A 25,590-nucleotide genomic window follows, 5' to 3' on the forward strand; every position below is an offset into this window, starting at 1 on the left:
AAATTGGGAAAGGAGTATGTCAAGGCTGCATATTGTCACCCTGCTTCTTCAACTTCTATGCAGAGTACATCATGTGAAATGCCAGGCTGGATGAAGCACAAGCTGGAATCAAGATTGCCGGGAGAAATATCAATAACCTCAGATATGCAGATGACACCACCCTTATGTCAGAAAGCAAAGAAGAACTAAAAAGCCTCTTGATGAAAGTGAAAGAGGAGAGTGGAAAAGTTGGCTTAAAGCTCACCATTCAGAAAACGAAGATCATGGCATCTGGTCCCATCACTTCATGGCAAATAGATGGGAAAATAGTGGAAACAGTGAGAGACTTTATTTTCTTGGGCTCCAAAATCACTGCAGATGGTGATTGCAGCCATGAAATTAAAAGACGCTTGCTCCTTGGAAGAAAAGCTATGCCCAACCTAGACAGCATATTAAAAAGCAGAGACATTACTTTGCCAACAAAAGTCCATCTAGTCAAAACTATGGTTTTCCAGTAGTCATGTATGGATGTGAGAGTTGGACCATAAAGAAACCTGAATGCCAAAGACTTGTTCCTTTTTGAACTGTGGTGTTCGAGAAGATGCTTGAGAGTCCCTTGGACTACAACGAGATCCAACCAGTCAATCCTAAAGAAAATTAGTCCTGCATATTCATTGGAAGGACTAATGCTGAAACTCCAATACTTTGGTCACCTGATGCGAAGAACTGACTCATTTGAAAAGACCTTGATGCTGGGAAAGATTGAAGACAGGAGGAGAAGGGGACAACAGAGGATGAGATGGTTGGATTGCATCACCAACTTGACATGAGTTTGAGCAAGCTCTAGGAGTTGATGATGGACAGGGAGGCCTGGCGTGCTGCAGTCCATGGGGTCACAAAGAGTCAGCCGTGTTGGAGCAACTGAACTGATAAGGTAGATATTATAGTTGCCCCTTTAAACAAAGGAAACAAGAGATTTAATTTGCCTGTATGGATCAGAAAGAGGATCCACACTTAGGTGTATCTGATGTCAGTGCTCATTCTCTTGCCTTGATGCCAAACCCCCGACTCATATTATCTGTTACATGAAATAGCTGCTTATAGTTAGAATGTAGAAAAAAAGAAAAGGATGGCTGGTTTCTTTCTGTTTTTGTGTGTGACTTGTGCATCTCATATCTATCTAACCATAATTTGGTGCAAGTTTGTTAGTTTGGCTCCCATCCCCACTTCTTACCTCTGATACTCTAACAATCTGTTAGCAGTGTACTACACACTTACATCCCATTTACACCCCCACATATTTCACCCTAATAATTTTGCTGAATGGATAATGCCAGCCTGAGTTATTGGGAATAATTCAGGAATGGCCAATCACCACGTAGGAAAACTGGCCAATTCCATTTCCTCCTCAGTGATGTGCCAGCAGACTGCAGAACTAGAGGCCACCTTTCTCTAAGTCTTTATGTAACTTCACATCTTTTCCTGCTCTATCCAGCTGCCGGCTGCTTGCAATTCCCCTTAGGCAGTCTGCTGCAATTTTCCATGTCCCAATCTTATCCTCCATTACCAAAAAAAAGATGGGAAATATAATGGACTAAAAGAATTCTGATAGCAGATGCCAGACATCAAATTACACAGGTAGTAATCACACAGATTAAGAAACATAATGAATACAATATTCAAGCTGAACACAATGAATTTTTTCAGTATGATACAAGCTTCCTGTTAATAAAATGAAATAACAATTTTCTTCTTATTAAAGCTAAAGCGATCTCTATTTTCTAAAGGGACACATGTCACCCAAACCCATGAGCTGAAATGATTTGAAACTCAGTACACACAGAACCAAATGGACTAATAGACATTTTGGCTGACTCTTACATTTCAGATTGTGTTGCTATTATTGTTCATTATAGAGTAGTTTGGAGGTTTCATCTAACATTTCTAAAACCTTTGTAGAGACAAATGTATTTTTCTCAACACATTAGGCACAGAAAAGTACTGATGTGGGAATTAGGAGACCTGGGTTTTGTTCCACCTTCCGTGCTTAGATTTGGTGACCGTGGATATAGAGAATGATGTACCAGGATGAAGTGGTGGGAATGGTATGCCCTGGGAGTAAGGAAAAGGGGGATGAATTGCCTATAGAGAATTTTAAATAAAAGCAAAACTGACTAAAGCCAGTGTGCTTTTTATTATCATGATTCATCCATGCTCAACAGTGTCAGTGATAAAATGCTCCTCCTTCCCCTGAAATCTTTTATTGGTCTAAGGTCTAAGCAATTGATTCTAATCAATCAACCAAATATATTTATATATATATATATATACACACACACACACACACACACTTCAAATGAGCACATTCCTATTACTTGTCTTTTAATAAACATTGTATGCTACACAGAAATTAATATAAAAACTCCCAGTTTTTAAGTTGGGCTCCAATAAGCATGGACTCAACTATATGCATCTTGTTTCCAGAATCCATTTGTAATGATTGGGAATCATTCAAGTTTGCTTTGAACTCAGTCTGCATCTTCAGCCTCAGGATATGATAGACTCCCAAACAGTAGATTTGGAATAAACATTAACAGCAAGTGATTATAAAAACAAAACCCAGAACTTGAGTTACTTCAGTTGTGTCTTTCTATGTGACTACTTGAAGATTTTACTTGTTTAAAACTGACAAGAGGGAAACAGTACACATGGTGAGATGTAAAATTTTTGTTTGACAAATGCAAATTTTCATTCGTTCATGGAATATTTAATGGAATTTGAATCACGTCTTTCCATCAAAATGTATCCTTTAAAAATATTAAACTGTTTTACAACTAAAAAACCTCCCAAAATAGTGATTACTGATTATACATGTTTATTACTAAAAATAATTTCATTGTATAGAAGAAAGAGGTGTTAGAAGTGATCGACTGGGAGAGTCAAATACATTAAGTACACACTAAGGAAGTGAATCCATCTGTTTAGAGCTTCTTTCTTAGATCAGAGGCAGTGTTTCCCAAGGAGGGAGGGTCTATAGGTCACTGGCTCCCTAGTTCCCTGAGTCCTGCCATGAAATTAGGGGTCCAATAGATGTGAGAAGATCTTCCCCCTGAACCCTCCAGAGGATTATATTCAAGTTCTGAGAAATCTTATCATAAAGCAAAACCATGTTTAACCTGGTTAGCCCCAATGGTCGTTGAACCATTTGGGCTGTATTTGGAGTAAGGACCAGTGAAGAATGGTGGGGGCAGGGGTGGGAGAGAGTGGTCAGTGGCTGTTCAGGAGAGGGAGATATCTATTACCATCATGCAGAACTGCAGAATTCAGTTTGGGTTAGACCAGTGGGTTCTCAATCTTTACTGCATGTTAAAATCCTCTGGGGAGCTCTTTAAAATCCCCATGCCCAGGCTACACCCCCAATTAATTAGATCAGAATCTCTGGGATAAGGGTGGAGCAGACTCAGTCTTTCCAAACCGCCCCCTCACCCGGCCCCTGCCACCAAGGTGATTCTACTGTGTAGCTAAGGCTGAGGATCCATGGGTTAGACCACCTGAAGTTATTCGTCAGCTCAAGTTGTGCAGGTCTAGGACTTTTCAACCCCACCATGTTCCCTCCCCATGAGCAGACTGGCGACAGGAAGCAGGAAGAAGAGGCAATGTGACCTTTCTGCTTCAGTCAGGGAAGGGATCAGGCTACGGTTCCTACCTCCCCAGCCCACCTCGGTGACCTGAGCTGGCAAGGCTGTCTGGAGCCTGTCAAATAGAGGATGCCATTAATAATAATAAAAAACAAATGGTTCCTTTAGCCAAAAAACCCCCCAGAAGTTGAAAAATGGGATATTTGTGCACTAAGATGGTGCCCAGATGCCTTGAATTGTAAGAAAAGCGGGGAAAGAGAAGAGCTACAGCTGGTTTCTCCATTTCTAGGTTGATTTGCCTATTAACCTCCTGGAATTTTGAGCAGCGGTTCGTTTAGCTTACTTCTCAGTCCCACAAAGGCCCTGCCTCTGGGACACAGTGTGCAAGGGTTTTCATTAAAAAGTTAACATTTGCCACAGAGTTCAGAGCTCCCTCAATATCTCATTGAGAAGAGGGGAAAACAGCTCAGCTTCAATGAGGCAAATGTCGCAGTAAGATAAATGCTAACGTTTTTTTGAAAGCCACTGTAATTAGTCAAAGAGCAACCCGCCATCCCACACTCTCGGGTCTTTCTTTTTCCAAGGACCTCCCCCTCCTCTCCTTACTCGGCAAAACCCCCAGGGCCATTTCCAGTTTTGCAGCCTCGGGGGCACAACTACCACCATCAGTGGGCAACCTTCAAGCTTTATCTTCAGGCAAAATCAGGCCCAGTGTTCTCAAGAACACACTTGCCGATTAATTTAACTTTATAAACTGTTCCCCAGCTGTACTCTGACAACCAGATTCAGGAAGCAGAGATCTGAGTGGGAGGCAGTAGAGTTGTTCCCGTAAGGCTTCCATGTTCCCACCTCACCCAATTCCTTGATGGGAGTCATGTTTCTGGAAGAGGCTGTGGCAACAGGCAGCATGGTGTCAAACGGAGATTTGTCTCCACTCCAAGCACATCTGCTGAGTGCAGAGGCAAGCGCTGCCGCCCATCTCCCTGTTTGTTGCTATGCCCCCTGCCCAACACGTGTAATTGCTCTCTCCTGGTCCAGTTTTAGGCCACTAACTTCACCCAGTGGTAAATACCCCTATTTGGAAAGAGCACTGTTGTTCTTATCTACCTTCAGCAGCACAGAAATTTGACCAGTTAGACAGGGTCACCCATACTCTATACTGAATACCATCTAGAGTCCTTGGGAGTTACACAACATCTTGAAATCTTCCCAAAGTGTTTTCTATGGAATATTAAGAGCAGTTACATTTAAAAGGGTTCCCATACTAGATAACAACTGGCACAACATTGTAAACAACTTCTCCAAGGGATCTTCCCAACCCAGGGATCGAACCCCGGGGTCTCTTGCATTACAGGAAGATTCTTTATCATCTGAGTCATCAGGGAAGTCTCTTGTAAAGCAACTATACTCCAATAAAAATTTAAAACAAAACAGCTAGCTACAAAAAGCAGAAAAACATTGTCATTTTTGGTGAGACAGAGCCTGGCTGGTATTTTCAATGAATTTGAAACTTAATAGACAGGATCCTTGACTCTGGGGAAAAGGAACACAATTTACATTCTAAAGGAGCTGGGCCCTGTTTTCATATAGCAATTTTGAAACTAACCACAAGAATCCCACAAAGGAGGTTTTGACTATCACTCCATATTTAGGCTAGTAAAACAAAACAATAAGATACAATAAAGGCAACGTTATTATAAAATCTTAAAGACCTTACCTTATTTCTGAGCTGTAAGAGGATGAATTTGGAAACAAAGCTGATCTAATTCAGATTTAAATTGCAAATGATCTCAGCAGATTTGCCATATGCTTCCACTCCGTTTTTTTGTTTGTTTGTTTGTTTTAAGGATCTAAACATTTTTGGTAACTTTAAAGAAAAGGGATCAGGAGTTTCCACCTCAGGGTGGCTCAGATGGTAAAGAATCTGCCTGCAGTGCAGAAGACCTAGTTCAGTCCCTGGGTTGGTAAGATCACCTTGAGGAGAACACAGCAACCCACTCCAGTATTCTTGCCTGGAGAGTCCACATGAACAGAGGAGCCAGGCTGGCTACAGTCCACGGGTCGCAAAGAGTTGGACACTACTAAGCAACTAAGTGCAGTGCACACACAGAAAATTGCATATAATTGATGTAAACGATATTGTGTGATTGGAAATCTGTATACATGTATGCCACCATCACCACAAACCTGATAATAAACACATAAAAGATCTGGAGTTTTGAAAGCCCTAGCAAACTTAGTGGAACAAGCACCCACAGATACTCCCGTGTGTCTGATTTCATTTCCAATCTCATTCTTCTTGCCCCATAATAAAGAAGTCAGTAAGTCTTGGTGAATAGGGAAGTTCAGAGGGCACCCATGTACTATTGTTTTCACCATTATATTTCTGGATGCTATTCCGTCTACTTAAACCAACCCAAATCTCAATATAGCACTGCCAAAGCTGATTGGAAAAGGACAACTATAGGTTAAACTATTTGAAAATTCTAATATTCAATCATTTTAAACACACAAAAAAAGCAATTACATGCAGCCAGATTTTCTACTAAATTAAAATGTAAGCAATAATTTGATAAACATTTTCCTAACCTCTTAAAAGAATTCTTCTTTTAAATCAAGAGGCAAGAAATGAAACCTACATCCTTTTGGAACCTAACAGGGCCAACTGGTGTTTGAAACAGGACTCAAGTCCTGTTTCATATTTATTTTGAACAACGTGCCGTCTGGTAACATTTTTCTGTTCTATTTTTAATGGCTATAAAGTTTCTATCACATTCAGTAATTATCTTCAATCTCAAAAGGAGAAAGGAAATTCCATAATAAGAACTACATGCAACACTGAGTGTACAGGTGCCAGAAAATATTGTTTTGTTTAGTGGAGATGAGATTGTAAAAATATGGCTCTTTATAATGCATGTTCTCAAGTTTATTTATAGACACTATGACACTCACTCAAACTCCTTATTTAATCACTAACAGAAACATTATTTCAAAAGGGAATTAGGGTGGTGAAATATATTTTTAAATGGTATATTCTCTGGAACCATCTCATTTTTTCTTACTATTATGATAATAGTAAACCATAGCTACCCAGGGAGGGGGAGGAAAAGTCAGGAGGCAATTTAAGCCACAACAAACAAAAATGTTTTAAATTTCTCAGGGGCAAGCTGCACTCCATCTTGAAGGAAACTGAAAGGGATATCAAACAGAATTTATTGTCTGATGACCACCCCTAGTTACTTAGCGAAAGCTATAAGACAAAAAAACAGCAGCCATTAAGAGATGAAGGGCATGCAACAGAGAACGAGCTTGAGACATCACTAATTCTATGCTTTGGGATGGTGACTATCTTTGATAGTTGTTAATTCATTGTTGCATTTTTAGATAAGTCATATTAAGCAATTACATATTCCATATTACCATGATTATTTTTGAAAGGGTAAAATGATGACCTCACTAATTGTGGATTCCGTTCAGTACAGTTAAGAATAAAAGTGGCTACCACCCTGGCCATTCACAATGGAATCATTAATAATTACATCTTTCCACTCATGAATAAAGTACATTAACTGGATGCTAGAAAAGTAGAATAAATAGTGCTTTTCTGTCTACTAAAAAAGTACTTTCCCAAAAGAAAAAAAAAAAAAAAAACTTTTTCTAGAATACAAAATGCTGTGTTTTACTTCTATCAAAGTACCTACAAATATATATCTATTTCTTAGAGTCTCCTTCATTATTAAATAGGAATCTGCTTCAATAATTGAAGCAGAGTTAACTATTTATATTTTTTTGTTCAAACCTCCATGTCCTAAGTTTACATACTTCATGGGGGGTAGGTTTGCAAGGGTTTATTGTAAAAGGACATTAGACTAATGGTTCTGATGCAGAATATTAACAGTGGAAAAGTTTTACATACTCGCTGATAAATAAAAGGAATTTTTCAGGATACCTAATCACTTTTAATGAAGAGGCATGGGAGAGAGATAGAACGTTTAAAAGAAGGAGAATATCTGTATATATTCCTCATAGACCCACTTTGGATTTCTCTGCTTGGTTAATAAAGAAAGCCCTGTTTCTGTGTTTAATTTTCTCCTGATACAGTGAGTACAAAATAACCCACCAAGCCCATCCCCGTTTCCACCAAAAGCCTAACAGATGTTGAACTTCTGATTTGAACAAGATCCACTACAGGACCCCAGACTGGCAAGACACAGAAGTCGATGGCCCCATGACATTTTAATGCATTGGGTTTTCTTCTGCTGACCCACGACATGGGTAAATAAAGATAACCTTTACCAAGAAACACAAACTATTCCCAGGGCACCACTGGGGGATTCTAGCAAAGAGAAAATGTCCCCCTAGCATGAGCTGCCATAACAGTGACTATGAAGAGACAGCATGTCAGCTAAGTTATGGGTGATGAATTTTAGAAACCTGACTGCTGATATTAGTTATCTGAACACAGAACGTGGCTGGAGAAAACCCTATGCAAAATCTCTTTGTTATCTAGTTCAGATGAGTGGTTTTCTCCACTTTGTTTCTCATTAACTGTTTAGAAAGGGATTATCCCAAGTTCTGCCTATTTAGTTGTTTTTGTTTTGTGGCTTAAAGTACAACACGTTACCTAATAAAAATCACACCACATTAAACAGGCTGTGTTGAGTATGCTGCAGTTAGTGTGACTTTACTGGTGTTATTTTAAGTGTCTGTTCTCTGAATTCCCTTGGAATTTATGCTGTTAACTCCCACGGATATGAACAGACCTCCCAAGCCTGCAGTTACACACGCTGTATATCTATCAGGAGGCAACTTAACTTCTAGACGCAGCACAGACGGCTGCATTTTGTCCCTGAACACTTGAGTTCCTGAACACACTTGTTTGAAAATGTCTCTTTAAAATATATGGTTTAGCTGGACAGACTAAAAATTTTGTGTAATCAGAGAGAATGTTTAGAAAACATTGTTTGGGGAGGAAAGTAATGCTTTAAAGCTACTTCCAAGAGAATAAATAATGCAATTCTCCTTCTCCAGGGCCATGGATCTGCTGGCTTTAGTACTGCTAATAAAACAAAGGAGAGACACAATCCTCAGGAGGGGGTGATACAAAAACATCAAACATTTAACCATTTGGCCTGGATGCATGTACAGGGGCCAAAACCAGGCCATTCCACTAATACAACAAATACAAAATAGCCACTTCAAAGGCTTTTGGGGGCGGGTTGGGGGAAAGATAAGGCTGAAAACAAAGAAAAAACCTCTTGATGATGTCTGTGGCTGTATATCTGAAGAAAAAGTATTCATTTTGTCAAGAAAGGTTTTCACCTAATTGTAAAACTTTAGAATTTACTTTATACTTAGGCTGAGGGTATTAAAATCCTTCCCTCTTTATATTTATTTGGTATTCTTATATTACAACATAATTTTGTTCTGTAAGCCACTCCATTTCCAATAAGAGGAAATTCATCCTAACTGTGATAGGTTTTTTCATTTGTAAAAATTGATTCAGAGAAGTTCTAAACAGCTAGCTGAATGTTATAGAAAACAGGAGTTTAATTGTGTTAAGTTCCCAACTTACCTTGATTTATATTACCTAATGAAATCTAGTCTTGAAAAATCATGAGTCCTGATAAAAACCATAGATTAGAAAATATGTGAATATTAAGGTTTCCTGAATTTTCTTCTCATCCAAACCCATCCAAAAGGAATAGAAAAGGGTGTGGGATCACTGAGGGAGTAGCGCCACCATCTGGACATTTTCAGAATGACTGCTATAAATTCCTTCTTTCAAAGGCGAACTCTCCAACCGCACATTTATCTTGGGAAAGAAACTTGTGCAGTTTACCTAAGTGTCCTAAGACACTTAATCCTTTTCCTGTACTGTCGTCCCTGGAGAGAAAAGAAAGATTCATTCCACAATGGAGATGATGTTTTTCTAGACATCTGAAGAGTGAATGACTCATTGTAAAGTGCAAGGGGTACAGCCTGAAGGGGAGCTGAACTGCATTTTCAGCTTGCAACATAGACACACAGATGGTTAGTGCACCTGTGTGTGTTCCAGAGCATTAAAGTTCCTCACCTGTGAGATGAGGGTGTAACTATCTGCTTACAGGGTGTGTGTGAGTGCTTAGTCGCTCAGTCTTGTCTGACTCCTTGTGACCCCATGGACTGTAGCCCACCAGGCTCTCCTGTCCATGGGGATTCTCCAGGCAAGAATACTGGTGTGGGTTGCCATGCTGTCTTACAGAGGATCTTCCCAACCCAGGGATCGAACCCAGGTCTCCTGCATTGCAGTCAGATTGTTTACTATCTGAGGCACCAGGGTAGACACAGGATAACTGAGGGTAAAATGCCTGTTAGGTGCTTAGTATCTGGAACACAGTAGCAATCAATAATGGGGGACAGTATTAAAACTGATAGTTCTTAATGTCTTTTCAAACATTTGAATGAACATCCAGGAGGTTGGCAAGGACCCCAAAACATTGCCAGGTCCAGTTTCTGTCCCAGAGAGAAAGCTTCTACACTTTTCAAAGAAAAGAAAGAACTTCCATTCTCTCCATGAGATCCTCTTCTCACCGGGTTCACCTCTGACCACCTGGACTCAGTCTCCCCCTCTAACCTCAATGACCTCCATCTCCACCTTCCACCCAAACGACAGAGTCTCCCTCCAGCCCCTCAAGAAGGCCACCTGCCTCCCATCCCCAGGTGTTTCCTCATCTCATTCCCTTCATCCACCTGTGCAGTCCACCTTTGCTTTTCCATGCCCACTTTACTTGGAAGCTCAGGTTCCAACTTTTCTGAAAGTTTCTCTCCCTTTCTCTTCCCTACCACGCGGGAAGGTGTCCGTGTCAGTGGCTCTTCCTTTTCCCTCCGCTTACAGCTTGGCTTCACTTAGCCATAAACTCCTGATGGGCAGGGACAAGGTGCTAAATGTTGCTGTACCCAGAAAACTGGCTGTGTGTTTGCTTTTATGCTCCTGGAGAAGGGAATGGCTACCCACTCCAGTATTCTCGCCCAAAGAATTCCATGGACAGAGGAGCCTGGCCAGCTACAGTCCATGCAGTGGCAAAGAGTCAGACATAACTCAGTGACTAACACTTTCATTCACTTGCTTTTATGACATTAATCATAAAACATGAAAATATGGAAAATACATTTCCATACCCACAAGTTTGTAATTGCCAAACTTTTGAAGACTCAAATTGATCATGAAAATGAAAGCAAAATCCATGACCTAAATTAGGAGAACAGTCACTCATAAATTAGCAAACCTGGAGGCTAAGATTCCACCACACTCAAAGGAAGAGAAGACTTGCCATTTTCTTTTGGAGACAGTAATGTCTCACTCCTATGTAGAACTTCTTTTCCCCAAGCAGCCCATGTAAGGGCCTATTTGTGCATCCTTATTTACCATCCTACCATCTTTCTGAGGTAGCAGAGGAGGCTCCTGAAGTCAAACGGGGAAACTGCAGCATAGGGAAAGCCTAGACTATAGGCCAGGTGACCCTGAGTTGGAATTTTGCTTCTACTACTGACTTTAAGTTGTTTAATCTCCCTCACAATCCCTTTCCTACTCTGTAAGATGTTCATGGGCAGGAGGAGAAGTGGGCAACAGAGGATGAGACGGTTGGATGGCATTACTGACTCAGTGGACATAAGTTTGAGCAAACTCCAGGAGGTAGTGATGGATAGGGAAGCCTGGCGTGTTGCAGTCCACGGGGTCACAAAGAGTCAGACACAACTTAGCTACTGAACAACAAGATGTTCATAATATTTCTGCAGAGAGTTTAGTGAGGAGTAAATGATTGGCATGGTGCCTTAGTGCACACACAGGGCCAAATGAGTTTGCCTGGAGAGAATACAGGTGTTTGAGGATTCCTCCCACTGGGTCTTGGGCCATCATTTCAGAATTTCCTAGTTTCTTTCTTCAATTGTTTGAACACAATTTTATCCTGGAATCACCAGCAGAGGTCACTCAAGGACAAAATGAATTCTTACCAACCCCAAAGCTTACTTCTAAGTTGAGAACTGCATCATGATAGTTAAAACAGCATAATATTTTATGATACCACTTCGTTTTAACATCGTTGCTTGAAATTTCCTATTAAGAGCTACATCACAGCAATATGATCAACATTCTGCTCACAGCATTTTCTTCACTGAAGTCTGTGTGAGAGCCAGCTACACACCTTCTGGCCAGAAAAGTAGAGGATACAGTGTGTAGAAGAGGGGTGGGAGAACACCATCACATTCCAGTGACACAGAAGGAGTCTGAAATGATGATCAGATCAGGCAGAAAGGACCCACGCTGCACCTGCATAAGCAGTGAAGCAGTGGCTAGTGGAAGAGACATGACTGTCTCAGAGACTCAGATGTGAGTTTAAATGCTCTGGGTGGTCTGGTGATGATATTGGGAAAAGGCCTGCCTGCAGTATGTATTATACAATAAATATGTGTGAATAGACTTACGGTCACTTAAAATGAAACAGAGACATTATGAATGTCACACTTCATGATTTTGGCTTTTTTAGTTACAAATACACAGTACTTCACAGTTTAAAAAATGCTTTCATATCTATTATGTTATCTCACCTTCAAGATAATCTCAGGAGTGTGCAAGGTCACAAACGCTTCTTCTGGGCAGCTGCCATATCTTATGGTGTTTTGAAGCTACCTCAGGTTATCGGACATAAGAGGCACTCAATAAATATTTGTTGAATGAATGATTAAAACCGATAAAACTAGAACTTGAATTACTTATTTTCACACAATTGTATAATTTGCATAGGAAATTTAGTATACAAATATACTTGCTTTTTTGGCCAACATTCTAAACGGCAACAATATCTCTAAGCAGGCTATACTTTTAGACACTCATCAAAATTGGTAAAATCCAGCACAGGGCCTCAGTGTTGCTACCTTCCTCTATGAAGTTTATGGAAGTTAAAAATCTTGCAATGGGCTTGATGGCTAGAAGGCTAAAGATTCTATATCAGTACATGTAAGGGTTTTTGCAGAATTTACCCCAGGCCACTCTCATGGTAACCACATTTCATGATGGCCCTCTCTGTTTAATAGTGGGGTGGGGCGGTGCGGGGAGTGGGCTAGGCAGGAGATGTCACATTCACCATAGCACTCGACAGAATAAATAGAGCCAACCAGTAAAAACAGTGATGTGGCAACTGGGTACATACAACACTAAACTGATTGGGTATGGAGGAGGTTCGCACATTCCTGGTGAAGAATAGAGGAATAAAACTCAGAGAGCTGAGAATAGTTAAGCTGCCTACATGGTATTCCAGCAAGTTTGTTTGAGGGATGAAGATGAAGATGACTTGTTAAATAGGTGGTAAGTTAAATATAATTATTGGGAGACTTACATTTAGGAAAAGGAAATCATAGAATTATGAATCAGAGATCATCAAGGTTTTATTCATCTATGTTTGGTTCATATTTGTTCCAACTCAATTAGACAATCAGACAATTGTAATTGTTAGAAATTTTTTTTTCAAATTTTGGCTCCTTTCAGCTTTAGTCAATCGAAGATTATGCAGAACAACTCTGATCTTTCTAAGTGGCAACCCTTCAAATGCTTAAAAACTGGTCCTTACAGTTTTCTGCAGAACAAGCACCCTCAGTTTTTTAGTGTTTCCATGTGTTACTCTGCCAACACTTCACCCTTCAGCTCTTGTCTTTTGGCCAATGGACTTGTTTAAAGAACTGTTCAACAAGAAAATTAAAAACTGTGGGCCTTAATGAAGCCAAACCTCACCTCATGAGCATCCATAACCAACATCAAGTTTATCACCTCTCAGCAGAGTTTACCTATCTCTCTGGTCTCCCTGTGATGAGATCTGAACTTGTAGCCCATTTCCTTTACAAAACTCAAAGTGCACCAGCCACATAATCTATGCTCATCGGGTTCTCATAAGAGAGTGTTTGCTGCCAGCATTTTTCAAGGGTGAGCAAAGGTGGAATACAGTAGAAATCGGAGAAAAATTGAAATATAAAGGTGGAAAATAATTTACCTGACTGACACTGTCAGCCAATGCCCAAGGAATGAATAACATCCCAACATCTTGCTCAGAAGGATTTAATTTTTTCCTTAGATGAGACCACACCGCTTGTAGAGATGGTTTGGCAACTGGAGATCAGAGGGCGACAGCCTGCGCGTTTCTTGATCCCCTGGGGAGGACTTGGCCTCCCCTCTGTGCAGGGATCTCTCCGCTCACCCAGCAACAATCCAGTGCCTGCCTCCCAGCTGGGTTAGAGAGCAAACACTCATCTTGTCAAAGGGGGTCTGGCCACCAGGTGTTATCTTACTTGCCAACTGCCTTTCAACAGCAGCCAGGATGTGAGATATGCCCTTGATGGGCATAAATGGATACGGTACATGCTATCATTCATTACGGAAGAAGGAGGCAGCTTGTGCCTTGGAAAGCATGGGGTTTTGTCCAACCATGGGGTTTTGTCCAATGGGTGAGGATCAGAACTGTAAGCAATGAGAGGGGTCCTGAAACACAGGCCAGGCAGAGGCCAAACACCTGGCAGGGTTAGTTCATCGCCAATAATTTGATTCCAGTATAGGTTATGCATTTTGCATCAAACGTAGGTGGTTGAGAAATGACTAGGTTAAAAATTGCAGTAACCCACACCACAACTCACTCTCTCCACCCATCTCTCTCTCTCTCTCTCTCTCCCTCTCTCTCCATCTCACACACACATACACACACACACACCACAATGTACACAATGAAACCTTCCTTCTCAGAGGAAAATTGCAGTGATCCATCTCATAGCAATCTCCCATCCCAGGGGAACAGCATCTCCCAGGAAGGGCAGATTTCTGCTGCCCCCATGGCAAATGGCCACTGTCCTCACTGGCCTGAACCCTGGGTCCATCAGCTGCCCTTTGTGGATGATGGCGTATGGGCTGGCAAAGCGGTGATTTTCCACTGGAGAAGCTAAGAAAGGAGCTCGGCTCTCAAGGTCACCTCACCCCACCCCCACTTTCCTAGTCACTCTGGCTCTCTCTCAGGACAGCTTGCATCTTCGCCGAACGTGACGAAAGAAAGTTGGCCCCAGAGGTGTCTCCGAGTGTCTCTGCCCAGAACTAGAGAGAAGTTTTTGGCAGAACTTCCAAGCTACAAGCAAATTCCTGACAGGGTTTGGCAGATCACAAACAATTAGGTGACTGCACTTTGTAATCAGCCCATGGGGATGGTGAGGCTGTGAGACAGCCAGATTTCTGGTAAAATCTTGCTTTGGTTGGAACCAGGAGCTTTTCAGCATCCCCAGGCCTCAAGGAGGCTGGAAGGAACACCAGAACTGCTTATTTTGGGCAAATCTGAATTGTCAACGATCACAAAGGAGCTTCAAAATGGCAACCACGCTAAGTCTACCAGCTCTCCTAAATCCACAGGGATTGTCTGTTGGGAGAGAGGTACGCTGCGTCCTTGAAGGCAAAGAGCCCCCTTGCCGTCTTGTTCCAAATCTATGCAAACTGTGAGGCCAATCACAGTGGCTAATCAGCTCTCCTAGCAGGAGGCAGAAGTGAGCTGAATGCTCTGTGGGCCTGGTGCCTGCCTCCAAGTCACAGGGAATCAAGTTCAAAATGGAGAGACTTCTGACTTGCAGCCGCAGGAATGATCCACACCTTCCGAAAGGGCTCCTTCCCAGGTCAGGGGCTGGGAGGGAGGCTGTGAGCCATCTGTGAGGAGTGGGCATGCCTCAGCTGGGCTTCTCCGAGGGCAGCCCCACTGAGGGCCTCAGGGCCCGGAGTCCGGAGGCCCACCTGGGTGCCCTGGCACGGGGCCTGCCCGCAGCCTCGGAGCGCTGTGCACGCACCCGGGTCTGTTACCCAGATGTGAAGGCAGCTTGACCTGCCCGGCCATCGCTCGCCACGCCTCCCCAGACGGGAAAGACCGGGGCTCCAGCACGTCTTTGCCCGGGGTCCCTTCGGGCCCAGTGGCAGCTGGGCTGCCCTCTAGTGGAGCACAGGCTCTGACGAAGGCGGAAGTGATGATTCTGGCACTTCCTAAACGGGCCGCAAGTCAGCTCACAAAAATGGAGACTGAATAAAAGAAACCTTTGGGGGGGGGGGGGGGGGGGGGGACTCCGTTTCTAAAGGGAGTTTACATGCCATGGAAACAAATCCCAGAAGCCCAGTTTCAGCTTATTAGCGCTAAATTGGCCACAGCAAATGAGCACTGCAATTGTCAGTGACCTGAGGTTTTATAAGCACACTGGGACTGTTTGCAGAGATTTTACATGCTCCCTGCAGAGCAGCTGTGGGGAGGCAATGAGACCCGCTATTCCATTTCCAAAGCCCAGAATAGCAATGAAGCCACCCCATGGTGCCCCTCCATGCAAGGGTCTCCTGGGGCCAGAGGCTTCCTTGCAATCTTTGCCCTACAGCTTAGCCTTATTGAAAAGGCAAGAACCGGAAGTAAAAGGAGCCTTCATATCTGTTTAAAATGGATTTGGAAGAACCCTAGTTTGGCAGGGTAGTGGTGAGAGCGGCCCATGAAATTCAGCGCTAAGCGGCAAGAGAGAATGTCTAGTCTAGTTCCCAGCACTACGACATGGTGGGGGACGGAAGGCATGGATGACTGCTGAAGTGAGCAGAAAACTCTCCTCTTGCCAATAGTACACAGCAGGGAACTCGGCAGGGAACAAAGTCCAAAGATGCCTTATTTTGTTATTATTTTCTGTCTTCTCTTATTAAGTGTCATCTTTTGTGGAGTTTACATCCTAAGGACAGATGAAAAATATGTGCATGCACGCTTTCAGTAATTAAAAATCTGACCGGATCTGGGAAGGAAATAAGCAAGAGGTTGAGGAGTAAATGGGAGCTTGTGGAGACTGGTGAGGAGGGTGTCTGGAGCAGGCAGGACAGTGAGGGTGGAGGTGAGGCCTCTGAGAGAAGCAGGAGAGGGTGTTCCAGGCAGGGGCACAGTGAGGGGCGAGTTTGTGAGCGAGGGGAGAGCGCAGATGCTTCTGGAAGTGAAATAAAGCCTTCAGTGAGGAAGAGAGGCACGACATTACCTTACGGAGCTGGGCAGATGCTCAATCAGGTGGAGTGCTGTTGCAAGAGTTTTTTAATGTTCCTTCTTGAAATTCTGTTTCTTCACGGCTATAAAATAACAGTATTGTGGTTCGTCACCAAGCACTCTTTGTCAACTCATCTTTCTACACACACACACACACACACACACACACACACACACACTCCTGAGGGTTGTTGTGGCTGCATTCCTTACCATTTATTCTCTCTCTCCTCCCTTGCTCTGAGCCACTCTATGGCATAATAGTTCTATGTTAGTGACTTTCAATTCTTTCTTCTCCCAACTCCAGTATTTAATAAAATGATCAATTAATTAATTCAGGAAATACAACAGCTACTGTATATCAAATATTCTGTTAACTTCTGGGACTATAAAAAATTTAATAAAGCTCCTACTTTGTTCTCTTGGACCTCCACCTGGGGATTGGATAGTAAGGGTGACTGTAGGAGGACAAAGTGAATAGGAACATGCCATCCATCATAGGGGTTTAATGAGGCAACGTTTGAGTTGGATCCCTAAGGAGGAGGAGGAGATTTCCATTGAGAAGAAAGGACTGTAGACAAAACACCTAGACAAAAACCAGCACACACAAGGCACAGAAGAGGAACTGGCCTTTAATTGACCAGGAGTGGTTCTTTGCATCCTCCTTACTGGGTCCCAAGGCTTTTAGATGGATATGTCAAAGTCTAAAGAGGAACCATGAAGTACCATTCCCATAACGGTGAGCACCCTGTTTGTGAAGAAGAGATTCAGACATCTGAAAAGCACTGCCCACACATGAGAAGGATGTAGGTTTGATCCTGGGACAGTATCAAGAAGATGTGGCCATGATCCTGCGGTAGTTTATCTCAAAGGTACAGCACAAACGAACAAAACTGATAAACCGAAGTCACAAATTAGATAAACAGTCTGCTCTTGGTAGTTATTAGCACTTTCCTAGAATCTCTGGGTGTAGGTAAGAGACCCTCAATATGGGGAGTGAAATATGGGCACAGTCTACTAGTTGGGGTGCTTAACAGATGATTAGACACTTGGAAAACAGCACCTGTGGGGAATGATGAATAAAACTGGGATTGTAAAGCATGGGGAAGATGGAAGAGTGATGACATGACCACCATATATAAAACACTTTATTGGGGGGGAAAGAGAAGGTTTTATCTTCTTTAGAATTTATTTTCTCTGGGGACAGAAGGGAAATGGTATACATGTAACCAAAAGGGCTTAAAATGGATATAAGAGTTTTCCAGACAAAGAAGTGTTTTTAAACTATGGCCAATGCTTGTATTTCTAACATAATTTATGAGTGAATCTACGTAAAGCATGTTGAAATAGATGGTGACTCCTCTCAGAGTAGAGGCTTTATTCCTGGGCTGAAGAGGTCAAATTGTCTGTTAACAATATAGAATGGGCCATTTCAGCCAACGGTAAATACCTCAGGTTCTTTATAAATATTTTTATTTAAATCCTGTTTACTATATATCTGTGTACACTCTCTCCCCTAATATGAATAGTTCATATTTTCATTTTTTGCCTTTGCTTGCATTATCAAAGGTTTTTTTCTGGTAGTTCCTAAGAAAAGCTCCATTTATTAATATTTATGCCTTGATCACTAAACCTTATTGCCATCAGAGACAGAATTCTTATGCAAACTGCATTCTATAAACGTGTACAATAAATGAAATTCAAACTTCACCACACCTTTCTGATGGAGGTTTGAGGAGGTCCAAAGACGACAGAGAAGATAGAGGGTGAGAAATGAACTGTTTGCCCCTAGGATCATTAAGAGCCCATTGCAGGATGGAAGATAGAACAAATCTAACCTTAGAACAAGAGAAGCCTTGCAACTCAAATTGGAAGCCCTGTCAGAAGCAGCCCAAACAATAATGAGTATCTGCAAACCATGAGAGGTTCTTTGTACGTCTTTTACTTCATATATACCCACACCTCCTTTCTCCCCACCTCTCTCCCGTCCCTAGGGGATGTCCCCCAACAGCTTGTGAATTGGTGGGCTACTTGCCTCACTCACCCAGAGGGCAGCCCTGACCATGATGGTACCACATGTCTGGTGAGTCTGAACTGGGACTCTTGCCTGAGGGTTGCCAGACTGCCAAGCACTGCAGGAAACACCAGATTCTAAGCACCATCCTGTAGGACCCACTAAATAGACCTGCCACCTCTACCATCAATCAAGCTGCAAAGCTGTCCGATGCTCTGTCGCTCTTTGTGGGAAATCTATGGTGTCTCAGAAGCTTCCTTGTTGCCAGCCTGAATAAAGCTGCTAATTTGGACCTAACTTATTTTTCAAAACTCCCAGCTCTCCAACTTTGATGTCAAACTATGTTAACAATGGGTGGCTTGGAAAGTCCCTGTAGAATTTGTAAGAAATTAATGTTAGCTTCCTCTCAACAGAAACCTAGAGCTTTGCAAAACACACCATATGCTTGTCACTTTGCCAATGAATCAAGATGTTTTTGCAGTCTTCTGAGTCTAAATAATTAATGGTAATGTCTAAAGATTACCCCAAGGTTCAGAGAGTAAGGATCAGGCCTTTCCAGTGTCCGAAGTTACCCAACCTCAGCCCAGTCCAATATTTCATATGATAAATGGTCAGGCTTCAGGACCACACACCCCCATCTACACCCCACACATTGCCATTGTTTATTCCCTTTTCCTTTTCCCCTCTCTTCTTTCTGCTGTAATTAGATTCTTTGGGTGGCTTCAAGTAAGTGCTGCCTCTTCCCAACTCTCAAATAATATACTTCTACCCAGGTTTCCCCAGCTTTCCTTAATGGATAAGAGTGTGTATGTTATCGTTTATCCATTAACATTAGCGCTGTTCTTATCAAGAGATTAATTTCCTTTCAATACACTCTCACCAACCAATTAATCCAAACCAAGAAATCAAGTTAAATAAATCAATGTGCTCAGTCGCTCAGTCGTATCTGACTCCTTTGCGACCCCATGAACTATAGACCGCCAAGCTCCTCTGTCCATGGAATTTTCTAGGCAGGAATACTGGAGTTGGTTGCCATTCTCTTCTCCAGAGGATCTTTCCCACCCAGGGATCAAAACTGCATCTCCTGCATTGGCAGGCAGATTCTTTACCACTGAGCCACCTGGGAAGCCCCCTAAATAAATCAATAGCCCCACTAATTTTGATGATTGTAGGGATGATAGCTTTTGCCAATTTTTTTTAAAATAGTAGATATTGAGTTTTTTCTTTATAAAATAAAAAGACATCTCCATGATCATTTTAAATATTTTCTCTTCACTCAGCAGAACTCTTTTTTCTATTTTATAATCCTATGGGAAAAAATGAACTTACATTACTTAGTACTTATTTTCGATGCATCTCATCTCTCATCTTACCTTGTCAAAATGAAGTACTGTTCAGCCCTCCCCTAATGGGCCATTGTGATACTGTCATTGAATAAAAAGAATCATTTTGTGCATTGTAGAAGATGATAAGAAGCAGAATTCATGGAGTAATGGAGTATTTCCTATATGCCAGACAGCGTACTGAGAGCTTTGCAATCATTGTTTCATCTGATTCTCTAAAAGTTCATCTCTGGATTAGGAAATTAGGACTTGACAAAGTTTCAAAATTTTTGTCCCAAGTCATACAATCAGTCAGTGAAGAAGCTAAACTTTGAACAGGAAGGCTCTCTAGTACCTCAGACACTCTTTAGATTTATTCCCTACAGAAGGCTGAACCCAAACACAGCTCTTCCAGGACACAAGGTCTTAGATAGCAGGGTAATGAAACTCCTCCTCCTACTAATAGCAGCCTTGATACAGCCTTCAGACTAGGACTCAGCTGAAGCTGCCTTCCAAAAGACTTCTTTGTTAATTTACTTCAACTAATGAGCAAGAAGGAGTTTCCCTAGTGGATCAGTGGTAAAGAACCTGCCTGCCAATGCAGGAGATGTGGATTCCATCTCTGGGTCTGGAAGATCCCCTAGAGAAGGAAACGGCAACCCAGTCCAGTATTCTTGCCTGGGAAATCCCATGGACAGAGGAGCCTGGCAGGCTACAGTCCATGAGGTCACAGAAGAGCTGGACACAACTGAATGACTAAACAACAATTATCAAGAAGTCTAATGTTTACTGACAAAGATTTTAATTTATAATCTTTTCCTATAAAAACAGGAAACACCCTTACTCTAAGTTCAGCTGATTATATTCATTAAATCATATTTATGTTACTTATATATATTTCATGGTAGTTCATACTCCTATCTTTCTCTCTCGATTGGGTGAATCTTCAGAAATATTAACTGATAAGGATGAAAGTCAGCATGTAGAATAACTGAGTTCATGGATAGTACTTTGAAATAATGACGAAAAGAGCAATGTATTGACCATAGCAAGAAACAGTCTTCCAATAATTCAGCAAACTTTCAGATACATTTTAGTATAGTTCAGTATATCTGTGAATTGAACTCACAAGCCATGCTTAACATCTTAAGAATGAAATCAAAACTACGATGAGATATCACCTTACATGGATCAGAATGGCCATCATCAAAACATCCACAAATAACAAATGCTGGAGAGCATGTGGAGAAAAGGGACCCCTCCTACACTGTTGATGAGAATGCAAATTGGTATAGCCACTATAGAGAAAAATATGGTAGTTTATTAAAAAACTAAAAATAGAGTTACCATATGATCCAGCAATTCCACTCCTGGGACTGTATCCAGAAAAGATGAAAACTCTAATTAGAAAAGATACATGCACCCCAAGGTTCATAGCAGCACTATTTATAGTAGGTAAGACACGGAAGCAGTCTAAACATCCATCAGTAGATAAATGGATAAATACATATACACAATGGAATATTACTCTGCCCTAAAAAGAATGAAATAATGCCATCTGCAGCAACATGGATGGAACTAGAGATGATCATACTAAGTGAAGTAATTCAAAAAAGTATCATTCAATATCACTTATTTGTGGAATCTAAAAAAAAATGGTACAAATGAATTTATAGAAAGGTCTTGGGCAAAATAAAGACAGAGTCATCCTGACCTCACAAGCATTGACAGCCTTGGTCAAGTAAGGCTGCAACCAATGGATGAGTAGAGTAGAGTGGCCACTAGAATGGTCACAGGGTCATCAGAATGGGTGAGCAGGAGTCTAGGACTCCGGGCCCAGTGCCGCTGGGCTGCTGAGTGATGCTGATATGCAGTCCCTGGCATCTCTGAGCCTACATTTATTCATCTGTAAAGCCTATGTGTTGGAATCCATCATAAGTCTAGACTTACCAGATTCTGATGACAGTTACAAAACTCACTGCATAGTTAGTGAAAATAATGTTTGTTCTCCACTTAAAATATAAGCAGAAAAATGATTAAAATTTTTATAAATGTAAAGTTATCAAGGTTGAGTTAATTCCCATTATTTCCCAATAATGGGAAAATACACATTTCATTATTGACTTACTCTTGTATTAAGTAAGACTACTAATCCCCAGAGGAATAAGGTGTGTAGAATCTTTATCAAGGGGGAAAAAAACGCCCTTTGACAATACTTGAGAGAAGTCTTCTCTTGTACTTTCATTTCATTTTGAAGGACAGTGGCTAGAATTTGGACATCTACAGAACAAAAGTTGGCTTAAAGCTCAACATTCAGAAAACTAAGGTAATGGCATCTGGTCCCATCACTTCATGGAAAATAGATGGAGAAATAGTGGAAATAGTGGCAGAATTTATTTTTGGGGGGCTCCAAAATCACTGCAGATGGTGACTGCAGCCATGAAATCAAAAGACACTTACTCCTTGGAAGAAAAGTTATGACCAACCTAGACAGCATATTAAAAAGCAGAGACATTACTTTGCCAACAAAGGCCCGTCTAATCAAGGCTATGGTTTTTTCAGTAGTCATGTATGGATGTGAGAGTTGGACTATAAAGAAAGCTGAGCGCCGAAGAATTGATGCTTTTCAACTGTGGTGTTGGAGAAGACTCTTGAGAGTCCCTTGGACTGCAAGGAGATCCAACCAGTCCTCTTGAATGTTCACTGGAAGGACTGATGTTGAAGCCGAAACTCCAATATTTTGGCCACCTGATGCAAAGAGCTGACTCATTTGAAAAGACCCCAATGCTGGAAAAGATTGAGGGTAGGAGGAGAAGGGGACAACAGAGGATGAGATGGTTGGATGGCATCACTGACTCAATGGACATGGGTTTGTGTGAACTCCGGGAGTTGGTGATGGACAGACAGGGAAGCCTGGTGTGCTGCAGGCACACCAAAGAGTTGGACACAACTGAGCGACTGAACTGAACAGAACAAATGACTGTGTTTCTTGAACAAATATTGGCATTTACAAGAGGAAAGCAGTTAACATAAATTAAAAGAAACCTGAGGCATGCCAATTGCAGTATATAGATCTACACAGTACGGGAAACTTTGTAAGACAATCAAGTGTTATATTGCTATTCATTCTTGCTAATTCTGTTTGGTGTTCTAATGGCTTTGAAGTTTTTTCTAAATACTGTACTCACTTATTGGATTAGAGATCCAATGGATCATACTAAAATACTTATGCGTAGGGCTTCCCTGGTGGTCCAGTGGCTAAGACTCCACACTCCCAATGCAGGGGACCCAGGTTTGATCCCTGTTTGGGGAACTAGATCCCACATGCCACAACTAAGACCCAGTGCAGCCAAGTGAATTTTAAAATAATAATAAATAAATATTTACCATCACTATCTTGTATATTTTTCTAGGTAGCAGCTCCATTAGTGTTAGTGTGACGATGGTCATTCATAGATTATCTGAATTTGAACTATCCACTTTGTGGATGATCTGGGACAAAACTTTAATCCAAAGTGGCTTTCTTTTCTTTCACCAAGCAATTATGACCAAGTAATACAAGTATATTTTTAAATCAGCCTAAGAAAAAAAAAAAACTGATTGCATCTCAAAAATCAAACTTTAGAACCCCCGCAGTTTTGTTATCTCCCCACTACTCTCAAGTTTCGTTTTATTGTTTAGGTTCCTCAGAACATAGAGCATGTATGAGAGAATATTTGATTAATGTAATCCTCAGTATTTATGCACATAAATATGGGGGGGTGATGAGAGGGAGGGAGGGAGGAAGCAAGGAATGCCAATACAAGGACATATAATAGAAGCAAATGGTGACTTGAATCCCCAGGACCACACAGCCAATGGCTGAGTTTCAGATGGTATTTCAGAACCATCCATTTGAGGGAAACAAAGGAAAAGAATGTATGCCTTGGCTCCCACCCCCGCAATAGTCAGAGGTTGTCCTATGGGGCACTAACTACCCTGCATTTGTAGGTTGCACATGTGTAAGCACTGAGCAGTTTCATGTCTACCCCCCTGATAGAGATGTGCTGGGTAGGAGGAGAGGCAGGCACGTCAAGATGCACCTGAATGAAACCAGCTGAAGCCCATGCAGTGAGTTCTGGGAGGCTCTGAAGTAAATGTGTACAGCAAGCTGATGTGCATAAATATAGAGGATTGACTATTATATGCCCTACTATGATCTCTTGGGTGTGTCAATGCAGAAAAATGGAAATTGAGGCCTAAAAGAATAAAATAAAGGGCAACTTTCACTTAAGATCTCTATATTTGGAGTTAAAGTTCTGAAAGCACGAATTATCTAATTGCCCAGTTTCCCAGTTGTCTAATGTCTCAGTTCCCAGTTTCACCTTAGGTGTATAGTATCATCAATAACACAATATTATTTTAATTACCATATTTTTAAAAGTGGAAAAAAATAAAAATAAAAGTGGAGAAAGTGGGTTCTAGGGGCATTATAAAAATTGAGAAGTGATTTATTACTATTAATATCATTGTTTTTAAAATGAAAGAGTAGATATTATCCAGTTAAATTTCTGGAAGTAGTTATTCTAAAATTCATTTTCATTTTGAAACTATATTCTTGGAAAAAATTTTCCATTTTTTTTACTATTAACTAGAAAAGTATTAATTTTAAAATATTATAAAATATTTCAAATACTATGAATTACATTTGCTGTATACTGAATGACTGGGGAAAATATATAATTTAACTGAGTCAATAGTGATAGATCACCTCAATCATCACCCATCAAGGTGATATGAAGATTAAAAATATATTTTTCTACTCCTATAAGGTCTGTAATCTGGTTAGAGAGACAAACACACATATAAAGCTGAAAACAAGTGCTTTCACTGAACCACCTTGGATTTTTCCAAGGGAGAATGGGGTTTTGGGGGAACTCTGGGAATTAGTAGCAGTACTGATGGTGGTGATGGCTTTGTGAAAAAAATGGGTCTTGGAGTTTTACGATTTTGAGAGAATTGAGCCCTCTGTTGAAACCAAATAAGTATTTTTTTGAAACCAAATAAGTATTATTTAGACGCTTGGACAAAAAGCAAGTTTATTTCTCCTGGAAATCCTACTTGTAATTCTGCTTCATCGCTTTTATGTCACTAAATTATCTATACACTAATGGCATATTGTTGAGGCATCCCCTTAGAATACAAAATAGTCCTCAGAAGACATGTCAGATGGCTTTCTTCCATACAAGCTCGTTCCCAAACTAGGACCACTCCACATTGTCTTTAAAAGAAATGCCAGCTCATTCGCTGAAAACAGATTCCATGTCTCTGGAGTTAATTACAGGGGAGTATGCTCACGGGATTCGATCATTAGTGGATCTTCTGGATCTTGAGAGCTCAGTCTCTCCAGTAGGCTTTCTTTGAGGTGGGTTTGTAATTCAACCACCTATATGTTAAAAATTCAGACAACTGGGTTTTAACACAGACCCAGTGAATCAGACCTTTTACTGTTGAAGTCAGGGGGAAAAAAAAAATATATATATATATATATATATATATACACACACACACACACACACATATATATGCATATTTCAATTAAAATATATACA

General features: G+C 41.2%; 1 long non-coding RNA gene across 23 annotated transcripts in view; it reads right to left on the bottom strand.

Annotated features, from left to right (window-relative positions):
* The window catches only part of LOC133072355 (uncharacterized), a 446,833-nt gene that overhangs the window by 200,412 nt on the left and 220,831 nt on the right, over nucleotides 1–25,590 (bottom strand). For 18 of the 23 annotated variants that reach the window (XR_009696717.1, XR_009696720.1, XR_009696706.1 and 15 more), the window contains one exon: nucleotides 16,662–16,749. The exons of the other annotated variants lie outside the window; for them this stretch is intronic. This is a non-coding gene — a long non-coding RNA (uncharacterized LOC133072355). The remainder of the gene's footprint in view (nucleotides 1–16,661; nucleotides 16,750–25,590) is intronic. 23 annotated transcript variants of the gene reach the window in all.

Source organism: Dama dama, chromosome 18, assembly GCF_033118175.1.
Source record: "Dama dama isolate Ldn47 chromosome 18, ASM3311817v1, whole genome shotgun sequence".
Lineage (NCBI taxonomy): Eukaryota > Metazoa > Chordata > Mammalia > Artiodactyla > Cervidae > Dama > Dama dama.